Source organism: Triturus cristatus, chromosome 4_1, assembly GCF_964204655.1.
Source record: "Triturus cristatus chromosome 4_1, aTriCri1.1, whole genome shotgun sequence".
Lineage (NCBI taxonomy): Eukaryota > Metazoa > Chordata > Amphibia > Caudata > Salamandridae > Triturus > Triturus cristatus.
The window spans coordinates 109102778-109118663 of record NC_140585.1 but is presented as its reverse complement, the minus strand read 5'-3'; the positions used below and the strand labels follow the sequence as shown (position 1 = coordinate 109118663).

The window sequence follows — 15886 nt, the reverse complement described above, 5'->3', positions numbered from 1 at the left end:
GTGCTCTAAGAACTGGTGACTTTGAGAGGGAGCTGCAGGTAATGTTAATGATTTTCATCGATCTGCTCCTGATCCCCACCCCCACAACCTTTCTTGAGCGAGAGATAATTACAGCGCTGAAAGATACTTTAGCCACTCCTTCAATAGCTCAGTTGGTAGAGCGGAGGACTGTAGCATAAAGTCAGACATCCTTAGGTCGCTGGTTCAAATCAGGCTCGAAGGATTTTGTGCTTCGATTTCCATATCTTTCACTTTTATTCAAACAATACCTTCCATTGATTATGATCGAGACTTTGCAGTCCCTGGGTTTCAGGGATTCCTTGCATCCATCAAACAGCTCGAGTGCAAAAGTGGGGATGTAGCTCAGTGGTAGAGCGCATGTTTTGCATGTATGAGGTCCCAGGTTCAATCCCCGGCATCTCCAGGAGCCTCTGTTCCTTATCTTGGCTTTTTTCCAGAAGGCTAGCCTGCCATCATGCAGAAAGAAGAAGTTTGTCATGCAGTTGGGGTGAGAGCCCCACTTAAATAGTCAGACATTTGCTTTGGAAAAATCTTTGAACTAGGCATAGTTTGCGCATTTCAAGAAAATCGGAGAATTTTGCATTCCAAAAGAAGGAAATAAATGCCCTCTCTGAGGATCGAACTCAGGACCTTCAGATTATGAGACTGACGCGCTGCCTACTGCGCTAAGAAGGCTGTATATAGGCATCTGTACATAAGACCATGAAGATCATCCAGGTACAAGGCTGAAGGATTTTCCTGACTGACATTGTATACTGCAGAGTCGAATGGGGTGATGTGGCCGTCGGTTCAATGCAGGGTTTCCAATCATACAGTCAAATCTTGCAGAAGTGGGGATGTAGCTCAGTGGTAGAGCGCATGCTTTGCATGTATGAGGCCCCGGGTTCAATCCCCGGCATCTCCAGACTTTTGCCATGCTTACCTTGGATTTTGGGCAGAAAGCTAGGCTGGCATCATGATGAAGGAAGAGATATGTCATCCAACCGGGAAGAGGACCCCGCTTAATCTGTCAGACGTTTGCCTTGAAAAATCCCATGAAATGGGGCTATCTCATTTTTGATGATTATAGATCAAAAGAATCCTACTTGTTGAAGACATCAAAGTGATGATTCATCTTGACAACCATAATGCTTTGATGATAGAAATCTGTCGCATCTCTCTTGATCATTGGTAAGGGTTCTTCTTCTAAACCAAAGACTCTTTACAGTAGCTTTTAGAAAAACGGAATATTTTGTTTATCTCAATCACCTTCAATCTACAGATTTTTCCGTTCTCTTTCCTTTTGAAAATGCATCCAAAATGCACGTTCTTGATGCTGGGTGCTTAGTAATGACTCCCATAACTTTCTGTCATTTCTTTCATGGTTCCGCGCAGCCATCCATTTGCCACCAATGCTGCCCAAGGTCTTTGTATCAAAGTTCCTTTCCTTTCTGTAAAATTGAAATTTGGAGCACCCCTGCTTATCCCCAAGCCAAGACAGAACATGAACTTTGGTCTGAAATCCTCCTTTGGGGTGATAAGACGTACCTTACAGTGTGCTCTAAGAACTGGTGACTTTGAGAGGGAGCTGCAGGTAATGTTAATGATTTTCATCGATCTGCTCCTGATCCCCACCCCCACAACCTTTCTTGAGCGAGAGATAATTACAGCGCTGAAAGATACTTTAGCCACTCCTTCAATAGCTCAGTTGGTAGAGCGGAGGACTGTAGCATAAAGTCAGACATCCTTAGGTCGCTGGTTCAAATCAGGCTCGAAGGATTTTGTGCTTCGATTTCCATATCTTTCACTTTTATTCAAACAATACCTTCCATTGATTATGATCGAGACTTTGCAGTCCCTGGGTTTCAGGGATTCCTTGCATCCATCAAACAGCTCGAGTGCAAAAGTGGGGATGTAGCTCAGTGGTAGAGCGCATGTTTTGCATGTATGAGGTCCCAGGTTCAATCCCCGGCATCTCCAGGAGCCTCTGTTCCTTATCTTGGCTTTTTTCCAGAAGGCTAGCCTGCCATCATGCAGAAAGAAGAAGTTTGTCATGCAGTTGGGGTGAGAGCCCCACTTAAATAGTCAGACATTTGCTTTGGAAAAATCTTTGAACTAGGCATAGTTTGCGCATTTCAAGAAAATCGGAGAATTTTGCATTCCAAAAGAAGGAAATAAATGCCCTCTCTGAGGATCGAACTCAGGACCTTCAGATTATGAGACTGACGCGCTGCCTACTGCGCTAAGAAGGCTGTATATAGGCATCTGTACATAAGACCATGAAGATCATCCAGGTACAAGGCTGAAGGATTTTCCTGACTGACATTGTATACTGCAGAGTCGAATGGGGTGATGTGGCCGTCGGTTCAATGCAGGGTTTCCAATCATACAGTCAAATCTTGCAGAAGTGGGGATGTAGCTCAGTGGTAGAGCGCATGCTTTGCATGTATGAGGCCCCGGGTTCAATCCCTGGCATCTCCAGACTTTTGCCATGCTTACCTTGGATTTTGGGCAGAAAGCTAGGCTGGCATCATGATGAAGGAAGAGATATGTCATCCAACCGGGAAGAGGACCCCGCTTAATCTGTCAGACGTTTGCCTTGAAAAATCCCATGAAATGGGGCTATCTCATTTTTGATGATTATAGATCAAAAGAATCCTACTTGTTGAAGACATCAAAGTGATGATTCATCTTGACAACCATAATGCTTTGATGATCGAAATCTGTCGCATCTCTCTTGATCATTGGTAAGGGTTCTTCTTCTAAACCAAAGACTCTTTACAGTAGCTTTTAGAAAAACGGAATATTTTGTGTATCTCAATCACCTTCAATCTACAGATTTTTCCGTTCTCTTTCCTTTTGAAAATGCATCCAAAATGCACGTTCTTGATGCTGGGTGCGTAGTAATGACTCCCATAACTTTCTGTCATTTCTTTCATGGTTCCGCGCAGCCATCCATTTGCCACCAATGCTGCCCAAGGTCTTTGTATCAAAGTTCCTTTCCTTTCTGTAAAATTGAAATTTGGAGCACCCCTGCTTATCCCCAAGCCAAGACAGAACATGAACTTTGGTCTGAAATCCTCCTTTGGGGTGATAAGACGTACCTTACAGTGTGCTCTAAGAACTGGTGACTTTGAGAGGGAGCTGCAGGTAATGTTCATGATTTTCATCGATCTGCTCCTGATCCCCACCCCCACAACCTTTCTTGAGCGAGAGATAATTACAGCGCTGAAAGATACTTCAGCCACTCCTTCGATAGCTCAGTTGGTAGAGCGGAGGACTGTAGCATAAAGTCAGACATCCTTAGGTCGCTGGTTCAAATCCGGCTCGAAGGATTTTGTGCTTCGATTTCCATATCTTTCACTTTTATTCAAACAATACCTTCCATTGATTATGATCGAGACTTTGCAGTCCCTGGGTTTCAGGGATTCCTTGCATCCATCAAACAGCTCGAGTGCAAAAGTGGGGATGTAGCTCAGTGGTAGAGCGCATGCTTCGCATGTATGAGGTCCCGGGTTCAATCCCCGGCATCTCCAGGAGCCTCTGTTCCTTATCTTGGCTTTTTTCCAGAAGGCTAGCCTGCCATCATGCAGAAAGAAGAAGTTTGTCATGCAGTTGGGGTGAGAGCCCCACTTAAATAGTCAGACATTTGCTTTGGAAAAATCTTTGAACTAGGCATAGTTTGCGCATTTCATGAAAATCAGAGAATTTTGCATTCCAAAAGAAGGAAATAAATGCCCTCTCTGAGGATCGAACTCAGGACCTTCAGATTATGAGACTGACGCGCTGCCTACTGCGCTAAGAAGGCTGTATATAGGCATCTGTACATAAGACCATGAAGATCATCCAGGTACAAGGCTGAAGGATTTTCCTGACTAACATTGTATACTGCAGAGTCGAATGGGGTGATGTGGCCGTCGGTTCAATGCAGGGTTTCCAATCATACAGTCAAATCTTGCAGAAGTGGGGATGTAGCTCAGTGGTAGAGCGCATGCTTTGCATGTATGAGGCCCCGGGTTCAATCCCCGGCATCTCCAGACTTTTGCCATGCTTACCTTGGATTTTGGGCCGAAAGCTAGGCTGGCATCATGATGAAGGAAGAGATATGTCCTCCAACCGGGATGAGGACCCCGCTTAATCTGTCAGACGTTTGCCTTGAAAAATCCCATGAAATGGGGCTATCTCATTTTTGATGATTATAGATCAAAAGAATCCTACTTGTTGAAGACATCAAAGTGATGATTCATCTTGACAACCATAATGCTTTGATGATAGAAATCTGTCGCATCTCTCTTGATCATTGGTAAGGGTTCTTCTTCTAAACCAGAGACTCTTTACAGTAGCTTTTAGAAAAACGGAATATTTTGTTTATCTCAATCACCTTCAATCTACAGATTTTTCCGTTCTCTTTCCTTTTGAAAATGCATCCAAAATGCACGTTCTTGATGCTGGGTGCGTAGTAATGACTCCCATAACTTTCTGTCATTTCTTTCATGGTTCCGCGCAGCCATCCATTTGCCACCAATGCTGCCCAAGGTCTTTGTATCAAAGTTCCTTTCCTTTCTGTAAAATTGAAATTTGGAGCACCCCTGCTTATCCCCAAGCCAAGACAGAACATGAACTTTGGTCTGAAATCCTCCTTTGGGGTGATAAGACGTACCTTACAGTGTGCTCTAAGAACTGGTGACTTTGAGAGGGAGCTGCAGGTAATGTTCATGATTTTCATCGATCTGCTCCTGATCCCCACCCCCACAACCTTTCTTGAGCGAGAGATAATTACAGCGCTGAAAGATACTTCAGCCACTCCTTCGATAGCTCAGTTGGTAGAGCGGAGGACTGTAGCATAAAGTCAGACATCCTTAGGTCGCTGGTTCAAATCCGGCTCGAAGGATTTTGTGCTTCGATTTCCATATCTTTCACTTTTATTCAAACAATACCTTCCATTGATTATGATCGAGACTTTGCAGTCCCTGGGTTTCAGGGATTCCTTGCATCCATCAAACAGCTCGAGTGCAAAAGTGGGGATGTAGCTCAGTGGTAGAGCGCACGCTTCGCATGTATGAGGTCCCGGGTTCAATCCCCGGCATCTCCAGGAGCCTCTGTTCCTTATCTTGGCTTTTTTCCAGAAGGCTAGCCTGCCATCATGCAGAAAGAAGAAGTTTGTCATGCAGTTGGGGTGAGAGCCCCACTTAAATAGTCAGACATTTGCTTTGGAAAAATCTTTGAACTAGGCATAGTTTGCGCATTTCATGAAAATCGGAGAATTTTGCATTCCAAAAGAAGGAAATAAATGCCCTCTCTGAGGATCGAACTCAGGACCTTCAGATTATGAGGCTGACGCGCTGCCTACTGCGCTAAGAAGGCTGTATATAGGCATCTGTACATAAGACCATGAAGATCATCCAGGTACAAGGCTGAAGGATTTTCCTGACTGACATTGTATACTGCAGAGTCGAATGGGGTGATGTGGCCGTCGGTTCAATGCAGCAATCATACAGTCAAATCTTGCAGAAGTGGGGATGTAGCTCAGTGGTAGAGCGCATGCTTTGCATGTATGAGGCCCCGGGTTCAATCCCCGGCATCTCCAGACTTTTGCCATGCTTACCTTGGATTTTGGGCAGAAAGCTAGGCTGGCATCATGATGAAGGAAGAGATATGTCCTCCAACCGGGAAGAGGACCCGCTTAATCTGTCAGACGTTTGCCTTGAAAAATCCCATGAAATGGGGCTATCTCATTTTTGATGATTATAGATCAAAAGAATCCTACTTGTTGAAGACATCAAAGTGATGATTCATCTTGACAACCATAATGCTTTGATGATAGAAATCTGTCGCATCTCTCTTGATCATTGGTAAGGGTTCTTCTTCTAAACCAAAGACTCTTTACAGTAGCTTTTAGAAAAACGGAATATTTTGTTTATCTCAATCACCTTCAATCTACAGATTTTTCCGTTCTCTTTCCTTTTGAAAATGCATCCAAAATGCACGTTCTTGATGCTGGGTGCTTAGTAATGACTCCCATAACTTTCTGTCATTTCTTTCATGGTTCCGCGCAGCCATCCATTTGCCACCAATGCTGCCCAAGGTCTTTGTATCAAAGTTCCTTTCCTTTCTGTAAAATTGAAATTTGGAGCACCCCTGCTTATCCCCAAGCCAAGACAGAACATGAACTTTGGTCTGAAATCCTCCTTTGGGGTGATAAGTCGTACCTTACAGTGTGCTCTAAGAACTGGTGACTTTGAGAGGGAGCTGCAGGTAATGTTAATGATTTTCATCGATCTGCTCCTGATCCCCACCCCCACAACCTTTCTTGAGCGAGAGATAATTACAGCGCTGAAAGATACTTCAGCCACTCCTTCGATAGCTCAGTTGGTAGAGCGGAGGACTGTAGCATAAAGTCAGACATCCTTAGGTCGCTGGTTCAAATCAGGCTCGAAGGATTTTGTGCTTCGATTTCCATATCTTTCACTTTTATTCAAACAATACCTTCCATTGATTATGATCGAGACTTTGCAGTCCCTGGGTTTCAGGGATTCCTTGCATCCATCAAACAGCTCAAGTGCAAAAGTGGGGATGTAGCTCAGTGGTAGAGCGCATGTTTCGCATGTATGAGGTCCCGGGTTCAATCCCCGGCATCTCCAGGAGCCTCTGTTCCTTATCTTGGCTTTTTTCCAGAAGGCTAGCCTGCCATCATGCAGAAAGAAGAAGTTTGTCATGCAGTTGGGGTGAGAGCCCCACTTAAATAGTCAGACATTTGCTTTGGAAAAATCTTTGAACTAGGCATAGTTTGCGCATTTCAAGAAAATCGGAGAATTTTGCATTCCAAAAGAAGGAAATAAATGCCCTCTCTGAGGATCGAACTCAGGACCTTCAGATTATGAGACTGACGCGCTGCCTACTGCGTTAAGAAGGCTGTATATAGGCATCTGTACATAAGACCATGAAGATCATCCAGGTACAAGGCTGAAGGATTTTCCTGACTGACATTGTATACTGCAGAGTCGAATGGGGTGATGTGGCCGTCGGTTCAATGCAGGGTTTCCAATCATACAGTCAAATCTTGCAGAAGTGGGGATGTAGCTCAGTGGTAGAGCGCATGCTTTGCATGTATGAGGCCCCGGGTTCAATCCCCGGCATCTCCAGACTTTTGCCATGCTTACCTTGGATTTTGGGCAGAAAGCTAGGCTGGCATCATGATGAAGGAAGAGATATGTCATCCAACCGGGAAGAGGACCCCGCTTAATCTGTCAGACGTTTGCCTTGAAAAATCCTATGAAATGGGGCTATCTCATTTTTGATGATTATAGATCAAAAGAATCCTACTTGTTGAAGACATCAAAGTGATGATTCATCTTGACAACCATAATGCTTTGATGATAGAAATCTGTCGCATCTCTCTTGATCATTGGTAAGGGTTCTTCTTCTAAACCAAAGACTCTTTACAGTAGCTTTTAGAAAAACGGAATATTTTGTTTATCTCAATCACCTTCAATCTACAGATTTTTCCGTTCTCTTTCCTTTTGAAAATGCATCCAAAATGCACGTTCTTGATGCTGGGTGCTTAGTAATGACTCCCATAACTTTCTGTCATTTCTTTCATGGTTCCGCGCAGCCATCCATTTGCCACCAATGCTGCCCAAGGTCTTTGTATCAAAGTTCCTTTCCTTTCTGTAAAATTGAAATTTGGAGCACCCCTGCTTATCCCCAAGCCAAGACAGAACATGAACTTTGGTCTGAAATCCTCCTTTGGGGTGATAAGACGTACCTTACAGTGTGCTCTAAGAACTGGTGACTTTGAGAGGGAGCTGCAGGTAATGTTAATGATTTTCATCGATCTGCTCCTGATCCCCACCCCCACAACCTTTCTTGAGCGAGAGATAATTACAGCGCTGAAAGATACTTTAGCCACTCCTTCAATAGCTCAGTTGGTAGAGCGGAGGACTGTAGCATAAAGTCAGACATCCTTAGGTCGCTGGTTCAAATCAGGCTCGAAGGATTTTGTGCTTCGATTTCCATATCTTTCACTTTTATTCAAACAATACCTTCCATTGATTATGATCGAGACTTTGCAGTCCCTGGGTTTCAGGGATTCCTTGCATCCATCAAACAGCTCGAGTGCAAAAGTGGGGATGTAGCTCAGTGGTAGAGCGCATGTTTTGCATGTATGAGGTCCCAGGTTCAATCCCCGGCATCTCCAGGAGCCTCTGTTCCTTATCTTGGCTTTTTTCCAGAAGGCTAGCCTGCCATCATGCAGAAAGAAGAAGTTTGTCATGCAGTTGGGGTGAGAGCCCCACTTAAATAGTCAGACATTTGCTTTGGAAAAATCTTTGAACTAGGCATAGTTTGCGCATTTCAAGAAAATCGGAGAATTTTGCATTCCAAAAGAAGGAAATAAATGCCCTCTCTGAGGATCGAACTCAGGACCTTCAGATTATGAGACTGACGCGCTGCCTACTGCGCTAAGAAGGCTGTATATAGGCATCTGTACATAAGACCATGAAGATCATCCAGGTACAAGGCTGAAGGATTTTCCTGACTGACATTGTATACTGCAGAGTCGAATGGGGTGATGTGGCCGTCGGTTCAATGCAGGGTTTCCAATCATACAGTCAAATCTTGCAGAAGTGGGGATGTAGCTCAGTGGTAGAGCGCATGCTTTGCATGTATGAGGCCCCGGGTTCAATCCCCGGCATCTCCAGACTTTTGCCATGCTTACCTTGGATTTTGGGCAGAAAGCTAGGCTGGCATCATGATGAAGGAAGAGATATGTCATCCAACCGGGAAGAGGACCCCGCTTAATCTGTCAGACGTTTGCCTTGAAAAATCCCATGAAATGGGGCTATCTCATTTTTGATGATTATAGATCAAAAGAATCCTACTTGTTGAAGACATCAAAGTGATGATTCATCTTGACAACCATAATGCTTTGATGATAGAAATCTGTCGCATCTCTCTTGATCATTGGTAAGGGTTCTTCTTCTAAACCAAAGACTCTTTACAGTAGCTTTTAGAAAAACGGAATATTTTGTTTATCTCAATCACCTTCAATCTACAGATTTTTCCGTTCTCTTTCCTTTTGAAAATGCATCCAAAATGCACGTTCTTGATGCTGGGTGCTTAGTAATGACTCCCATAACTTTCTGTCATTTCTTTCATGGTTCCGCGCAGCCATCCATTTGCCACCAATGCTGCCCAAGGTCTTTGTATCAAAGTTCCTTTCCTTTCTGTAAAATTGAAATTTGGAGCACCCCTGCTTATCCCCAAGCCAAGACAGAACATGAACTTTGGTCTGAAATCCTCCTTTGGGGTGATAAGACGTACCTTACAGTGTGCTCTAAGAACTGGTGACTTTGAGAGGGAGCTGCAGGTAATGTTAATGATTTTCATCGATCTGCTCCTGATCCCCACCCCCACAACCTTTCTTGAGCGAGAGATAATTACAGCGCTGAAAGATACTTTAGCCACTCCTTCAATAGCTCAGTTGGTAGAGCGGAGGACTGTAGCATAAAGTCAGACATCCTTAGGTCGCTGGTTCAAATCAGGCTCGAAGGATTTTGTGCTTCGATTTCCATATCTTTCACTTTTATTCAAACAATACCTTCCATTGATTATGATCGAGACTTTGCAGTCCCTGGGTTTCAGGGATTCCTTGCATCCATCAAACAGCTCGAGTGCAAAAGTGGGGATGTAGCTCAGTGGTAGAGCGCATGTTTTGCATGTATGAGGTCCCAGGTTCAATCCCCGGCATCTCCAGGAGCCTCTGTTCCTTATCTTGGCTTTTTTCCAGAAGGCTAGCCTGCCATCATGCAGAAAGAAGAAGTTTGTCATGCAGTTGGGGTGAGAGCCCCACTTAAATAGTCAGACATTTGCTTTGGAAAAATCTTTGAACTAGGCATAGTTTGCGCATTTCAAGAAAATCGGAGAATTTTGCATTCCAAAAGAAGGAAATAAATGCCCTCTCTGAGGATCGAACTCAGGACCTTCAGATTATGAGACTGACGCGCTGCCTACTGCGCTAAGAAGGCTGTATATAGGCATCTGTACATAAGACCATGAAGATCATCCAGGTACAAGGCTGAAGGATTTTCCTGACTGACATTGTATACTGCAGAGTCGAATGGGGTGATGTGGCCGTCGGTTCAATGCAGGGTTTCCAATCATACAGTCAAATCTTGCAGAAGTGGGGATGTAGCTCAGTGGTAGAGCGCATGCTTTGCATGTATGAGGCCCCGGGTTCAATCCCCGGCATCTCCAGACTTTTGCCATGCTTACCTTGGATTTTGGGCAGAAAGCTAGGCTGGCATCATGATGAAGGAAGAGATATGTCATCCAACCGGGAAGAGGACCCCGCTTAATCTGTCAGACGTTTGCCTTGAAAAATCCCATGAAATGGGGCTATCTCATTTTTGATGATTATAGATCAAAAGAATCCTACTTGTTGAAGACATCAAAGTGATGATTCATCTTGACAACCATAATGCTTTGATGATCGAAATCTGTCGCATCTCTCTTGATCATTGGTAAGGGTTCTTCTTCTAAACCAAAGACTCTTTACAGTAGCTTTTAGAAAAACGGAATATTTTGTGTATCTCAATCACCTTCAATCTACAGATTTTTCCGTTCTCTTTCCTTTTGAAAATGCATCCAAAATGCACGTTCTTGATGCTGGGTGCGTAGTAATGACTCCCATAACTTTCTGTCATTTCTTTCATGGTTCCGCGCAGCCATCCATTTGCCACCAATGCTGCCCAAGGTCTTTGTATCAAAGTTCCTTTCCTTTCTGTAAAATTGAAATTTGGAGCACCCCTGCTTATCCCCAAGCCAAGACAGAACATGAACTTTGGTCTGAAATCCTCCTTTGGGGTCATAAGACGTACCTTACAGTGTGCTCTAAGAACTGGTGACTTTGAGAGGGAGCTGCAGGTAATGTTCATGATTTTCATCGATCTGCTCCTGATCCCCACCCCCACAACCTTTCTTGAGCGAGAGATAATTACAGCGCTGAAAGATACTTCAGCCACTCCTTCGATAGCTCAGTTGGTAGAGCGGAGGACTGTAGCATAAAGTCAGACATCCTTAGGTCGCTGGTTCAAATCCGGCTCGAAGGATTTTGTGCTTCGATTTCCATATCTTTCACTTTTATTCAAACAATACCTTCCATTGATTATGATCGAGACTTTGCAGTCCCTGGGTTTCAGGGATTCCTTGCATCCATCAAACAGCTCGAGTGCAAAAGTGGGGATGTAGCTCAGTGGTAGAGCGCATGCTTCGCATGTATGAGGTCCCGGGTTCAATCCCCGGCATCTCCAGGAGCCTCTGTTCCTTATCTTGGCTTTTTTCCAGAAGGCTAGCCTGCCATCATGCAGAAAGAAGAAGTTTGTCATGCAGTTGGGGTGAGAGCCCCACTTAAATAGTCAGACATTTGCTTTGGAAAAATCTTTGAACTAGGCATAGTTTGCGCATTTCATGAAAATCAGAGAATTTTGCATTCCAAAAGAAGGAAATAAATGCCCTCTCTGAGGATCGAACTCAGGACCTTCAGATTATGAGACTGACGCGCTGCCTACTGCGCTAAGAAGGCTGTATATAGGCATCTGTACATAAGACCATGAAGATCATCCAGGTACAAGGCTGAAGGATTTTCCTGACTAACATTGTATACTGCAGAGTCGAATGGGGTGATGTGGCCGTCGGTTCAATGCAGGGTTTCCAATCATACAGTCAAATCTTGCAGAAGTGGGGATGTAGCTCAGTGGTAGAGCGCATGCTTTGCATGTATGAGGCCCCGGGTTCAATCCCCGGCATCTCCAGACTTTTGCCATGCTTACCTTGGATTTTGGGCCGAAAGCTAGGCTGGCATCATGATGAAGGAAGAGATATGTCCTCCAACCGGGATGAGGACCCCGCTTAATCTGTCAGACGTTTGCCTTGAAAAATCCCATGAAATGGGGCTATCTCATTTTTGATGATTATAGATCAAAAGAATCCTACTTGTTGAAGACATCAAAGTGATGATTCATCTTGACAACCATAATGCTTTGATGATAGAAATCTGTCGCATCTCTCTTGATCATTGGTAAGGGTTCTTCTTCTAAACCAGAGACTCTTTATAGTAGCTTTTAGAAAAACGGAATATTTTGTTTATCTCAATCACCTTCAATCTACAGATTTTTCCGTTCTCTTTCCTTTTGAAAATGCATCCAAAATGCACGTTCTTGATGCTGGGTGCGTAGTAATGACTCCCATAACTTTCTGTCATTTCTTTCATGGTTCCGCGCAGCCATCCATTTGCCACCAATGCTGCCCAAGGTCTTTGTATCAAAGTTCCTTTCCTTTCTGTAAAATTGAAATTTGGAGCACCCCTGCTTATCCCCAAGCCAAGACAGAACATGAACTTTGGTCTGAAATCCTCCTTTGGGGTGATAAGACGTACCTTACAGTGTGCTCTAAGAACTGGTGACTTTGAGAGGGAGCTGCAGGTAATGTTCATGATTTTCATCGATCTGCTCCTGATCCCCACCCCCACAACCTTTCTTGAGCGAGAGATAATTACAGCGCTGAAAGATACTTCAGCCACTCCTTCGATAGCTCAGTTGGTAGAGCGGAGGACTGTAGCATAAAGTCAGACATCCTTAGGTCGCTGGTTCAAATCCGGCTCGAAGGATTTTGTGCTTCGATTTCCATATCTTTCACTTTTATTCAAACAATACCTTCCATTGATTATGATCGAGACTTTGCAGTCCCTGGGTTTCAGGGATTCCTTGCATCCATCAAACAGCTTGAGTGCAAAAGTGGGGATGTAGCTCAGTGGTAGAGCGCACGCTTCGCATGTATGAGGTCCCGGGTTCAATCCCCGGCATCTCCAGGAGCCTCTGTTCCTTATCTTGGCTTTTTTCCAGAAGGCTAGCCTGCCATCATGCAGAAAGAAGAAGTTTGTCATGCAGTTGGGGTGAGAGCCCCACTTAAATAGTCAGACATTTGCTTTGGAAAAATCTTTGAACTAGGCATAGTTTGCGCATTTCATGAAAATCGGAGAATTTTGCATTCCAAAAGAAGGAAATAAATGCCCTCTCTGAGGATCGAACTCAGGACCTTCAGATTATGAGGCTGACGCGCTGCCTACTGCGCTAAGAAGGCTGTATATAGGCATCTGTACATAAGACCATGAAGATCATCCAGGTACAAGGCTGAAGGATTTTCCTGACTGACATTGTATACTGCAGAGTCGAATGGGGTGATGTGGCCGTCGGTTCAATGCAGCAATCATACAGTCAAATCTTGCAGAAGTGGGGATGTAGCTCAGTGGTAGAGCGCATGCTTTGCATGTATGAGGCCCCGGGTTCAATCCCCGGCATCTCCAGACTTTTGCCATGCTTACCTTGGATTTTGGGCAGAAAGCTAGGCTGGCATCATGATGAAGGAAGAGATATGTCCTCCAACCGGGATGAGGACCCCGCTTAATCTGTCAGACGTTTGCCTTGAAAAATCCCATGAAATGGGGCTATCTCATTTTTGATGATTATAGATCAAAAGAATCCTACTTGTTGAAGACATCAAAGTGATGATTCATCTTGACAACCATAATGCTTTGATGATAGAAATCTGTCGCATCTCTCTTGATCATTGGTAAGGGTTCTTCTTCTAAACCAGAGACTCTTTACAGTAGCTTTTAGAAAAACGGAATATTTTGTTTATCTCAATCACCTTCAATCTACAGATTTTTCCGTTCTCTTTCCTTTTGAAAATGCATCCAAAATGCACGTTCTTGATGATGGGTGCGTAGTAATGACTCCCATAACTTTCTGTCATTTCTTTCATGGTTCCGCGCAGCCATCCATTTGCCACCAATGCTGCCCAAGGTCTTTGTATCAAAGTTCCTTTCCTTTCTGTAAAATTGAAATTTGGAGCACCCCTGCTTATCCCCAAGCCAAGACAGAACATGAACTTTGGTCTGAAATCCTCCTTTGGGGTGATAAGACGTACCTTACAGTGTGCTCTAAGAACTGGTGACTTTGAGAGGGAGCTGCAGGTAATGTTCATGATTTTCATCGATCTGCTCCTGATCCCCACCCCCACAACCTTTCTTGAGCGAGAGATAATTACAGCGCTGAAAGATACTTCAGCCACTCCTTCGATAGCTCAGTTGGTAGAGCGGAGGACTGTAGCATAAAGTCAGACATCCTTAGGTCGCTGGTTCAAATCAGGCTCGAAGGATTTTGTGCTTCGATTTCCATATCTTTCACTTTTATTCAAACAATACCTTCCATTGATTATGATCGAGACTTTGCAGTCCCTGGGTTTCAGGGATTCCTTGCATCCATCAAACAGCTCAAGTGCAAAAGTGGGGATGTAGCTCAGTGGTAGAGCGCATGTTTCGCATGTATGAGGTCCCGGGTTCAATCCCCGGCATCTCCAGGAGCCTCTGTTCCTTATCTTGGCTTTTTTCCAGAAGGCTAGCCTGCCATCATGCAGAAAGAAGAAGTTTGTCATGCAGTTGGGGTGAGAGCCCCACTTAAATAGTCAGACATTTGCTTTGGAAAAATCTTTGAACTAGGCATAGTTTGCGCATTTCAAGAAAATCGGAGAATTTTGCATTCCAAAAGAAGGAAATAAATGCCCTCTCTGAGGATCGAACTCAGGACCTTCAGATTATGAGACTGACGCGCTGCCTACTGCGTTAAGAAGGCTGTATATAGGCATCTGTACATAAGACCATGAAGATCATCCAGGTACAAGGCTGAAGGATTTTCCTGACTGACATTGTATACTGCAGAGTCGAATGGGGTGATGTGGCCGTCGGTTCAATGCAGGGTTTCCAATCATACAGTCAAATCTTGCAGAAGTGGGGATGTAGCTCAGTGGTAGAGCGCATGCTTTGCATGTATGAGGCCCCGGGTTCAATCCCCGGCATCTCCAGACTTTTGCCATGCTTACCTTGGATTTTGGGCAGAAAGCTAGGCTGGCATCATGATGAAGGAAGAGATATGTCATCCAACCGGGAAGAGGACCCCGCTTAATCTGTCAGACGTTTGCCTTGAAAAATCCTATGAAATGGGGCTATCTCATTTTTGATGATTATAGATCAAAAGAATCCTACTTGTTGAAGACATCAAAGTGATGATTCATCTTGACAACCATAATGCTTTGATGATAGAAATCTGTCGCATCTCTCTTGATCATTGGTAAGGGTTCTTCTTCTAAACCAAAGACTCTTTACAGTAGCTTTTAGAAAAACGGAATATTTTGTTTATCTCAATCACCTTCAATCTACAGATTTTTCCGTTCTCTTTCCTTTTGAAAATGCATCCAAAATGCACGTTCTTGATGCTGGGTGCTTAGTAATGACTCCCATAACTTTCTGTCATTTCTTTCATGGTTCCGCGCAGCCATCCATTTGCCACCAATGCTGCCCAAGGTCTTTGTATCAAAGTTCCTTTCCTTTCTGTAAAATTGAAATTTGGAGCACCCCTGCTTATCCCCAAGCCAAGACAGAACATGAACTTTGGTCTGAAATCCTCCTTTGGGGTGATAAGACGTACCTTACAGTGTGCTCTAAGAACTGGTGACTTTGAGAGGGAGCTGCAGGTAATGTTAATGATTTTCATCGATCTGCTCCTGATCCCCACCCCCACAACCTTTCTTGAGCGAGAGATAATTACAGCGCTGAAAGATACTTTAGCCACTCCTTCAATAGCTCAGTTGGTAGAGCGGAGGACTGTAGCATAAAGTCAGACATCCTTAGGTCGCTGGTTCAAATCAGGCTCGAAGGATTTTGTGCTTCGATTTCCATATCTTTCACTTTTATTCAAACAATACCTTCCATTGATTATGATCGAGACTTTGCAGTCCCTGGGTTTCAGGGATTCCTTGCATCCATCAAACAGCT

At 44.1% G+C, this 15886-nt stretch overlaps 6 non-coding genes across 6 annotated transcripts; all 6 read right to left on the bottom strand.

Annotated features, from left to right (window-relative positions):
- Nucleotides 1-623: 623 nt before the first annotated feature.
- TRNAM-CAU (transfer RNA methionine (anticodon CAU)) lies at nucleotides 624-696 on the bottom strand. Its single transcript has one exon. It is a non-coding gene; the product is annotated as a tRNA-Met (tRNA).
- Nucleotides 697-2179: 1483 nt separating this feature from the next.
- Nucleotides 2180-2252, bottom strand: TRNAM-CAU (transfer RNA methionine (anticodon CAU)). The gene has a single exon. It is a non-coding gene; the product is annotated as a tRNA-Met (tRNA).
- Nucleotides 2253-3735: 1483 nt separating this feature from the next.
- On the bottom strand, nucleotides 3736-3808 carry TRNAM-CAU (transfer RNA methionine (anticodon CAU)). Its single transcript has one exon. It is a non-coding gene; the product is annotated as a tRNA-Met (tRNA).
- A 4588-nt stretch (nucleotides 3809-8396) lies between these two features.
- On the bottom strand, nucleotides 8397-8469 carry TRNAM-CAU (transfer RNA methionine (anticodon CAU)). Its single transcript has one exon. It is a non-coding gene; the product is annotated as a tRNA-Met (tRNA).
- A 1483-nt stretch (nucleotides 8470-9952) lies between these two features.
- On the bottom strand, nucleotides 9953-10025 carry TRNAM-CAU (transfer RNA methionine (anticodon CAU)). The gene has a single exon. It is a non-coding gene; the product is annotated as a tRNA-Met (tRNA).
- Nucleotides 10026-11508: 1483 nt separating this feature from the next.
- On the bottom strand, nucleotides 11509-11581 carry TRNAM-CAU (transfer RNA methionine (anticodon CAU)). The gene has a single exon. It is a non-coding gene; the product is annotated as a tRNA-Met (tRNA).
- Between the last annotated feature and the right edge of the window lie 4305 nt (nucleotides 11582-15886).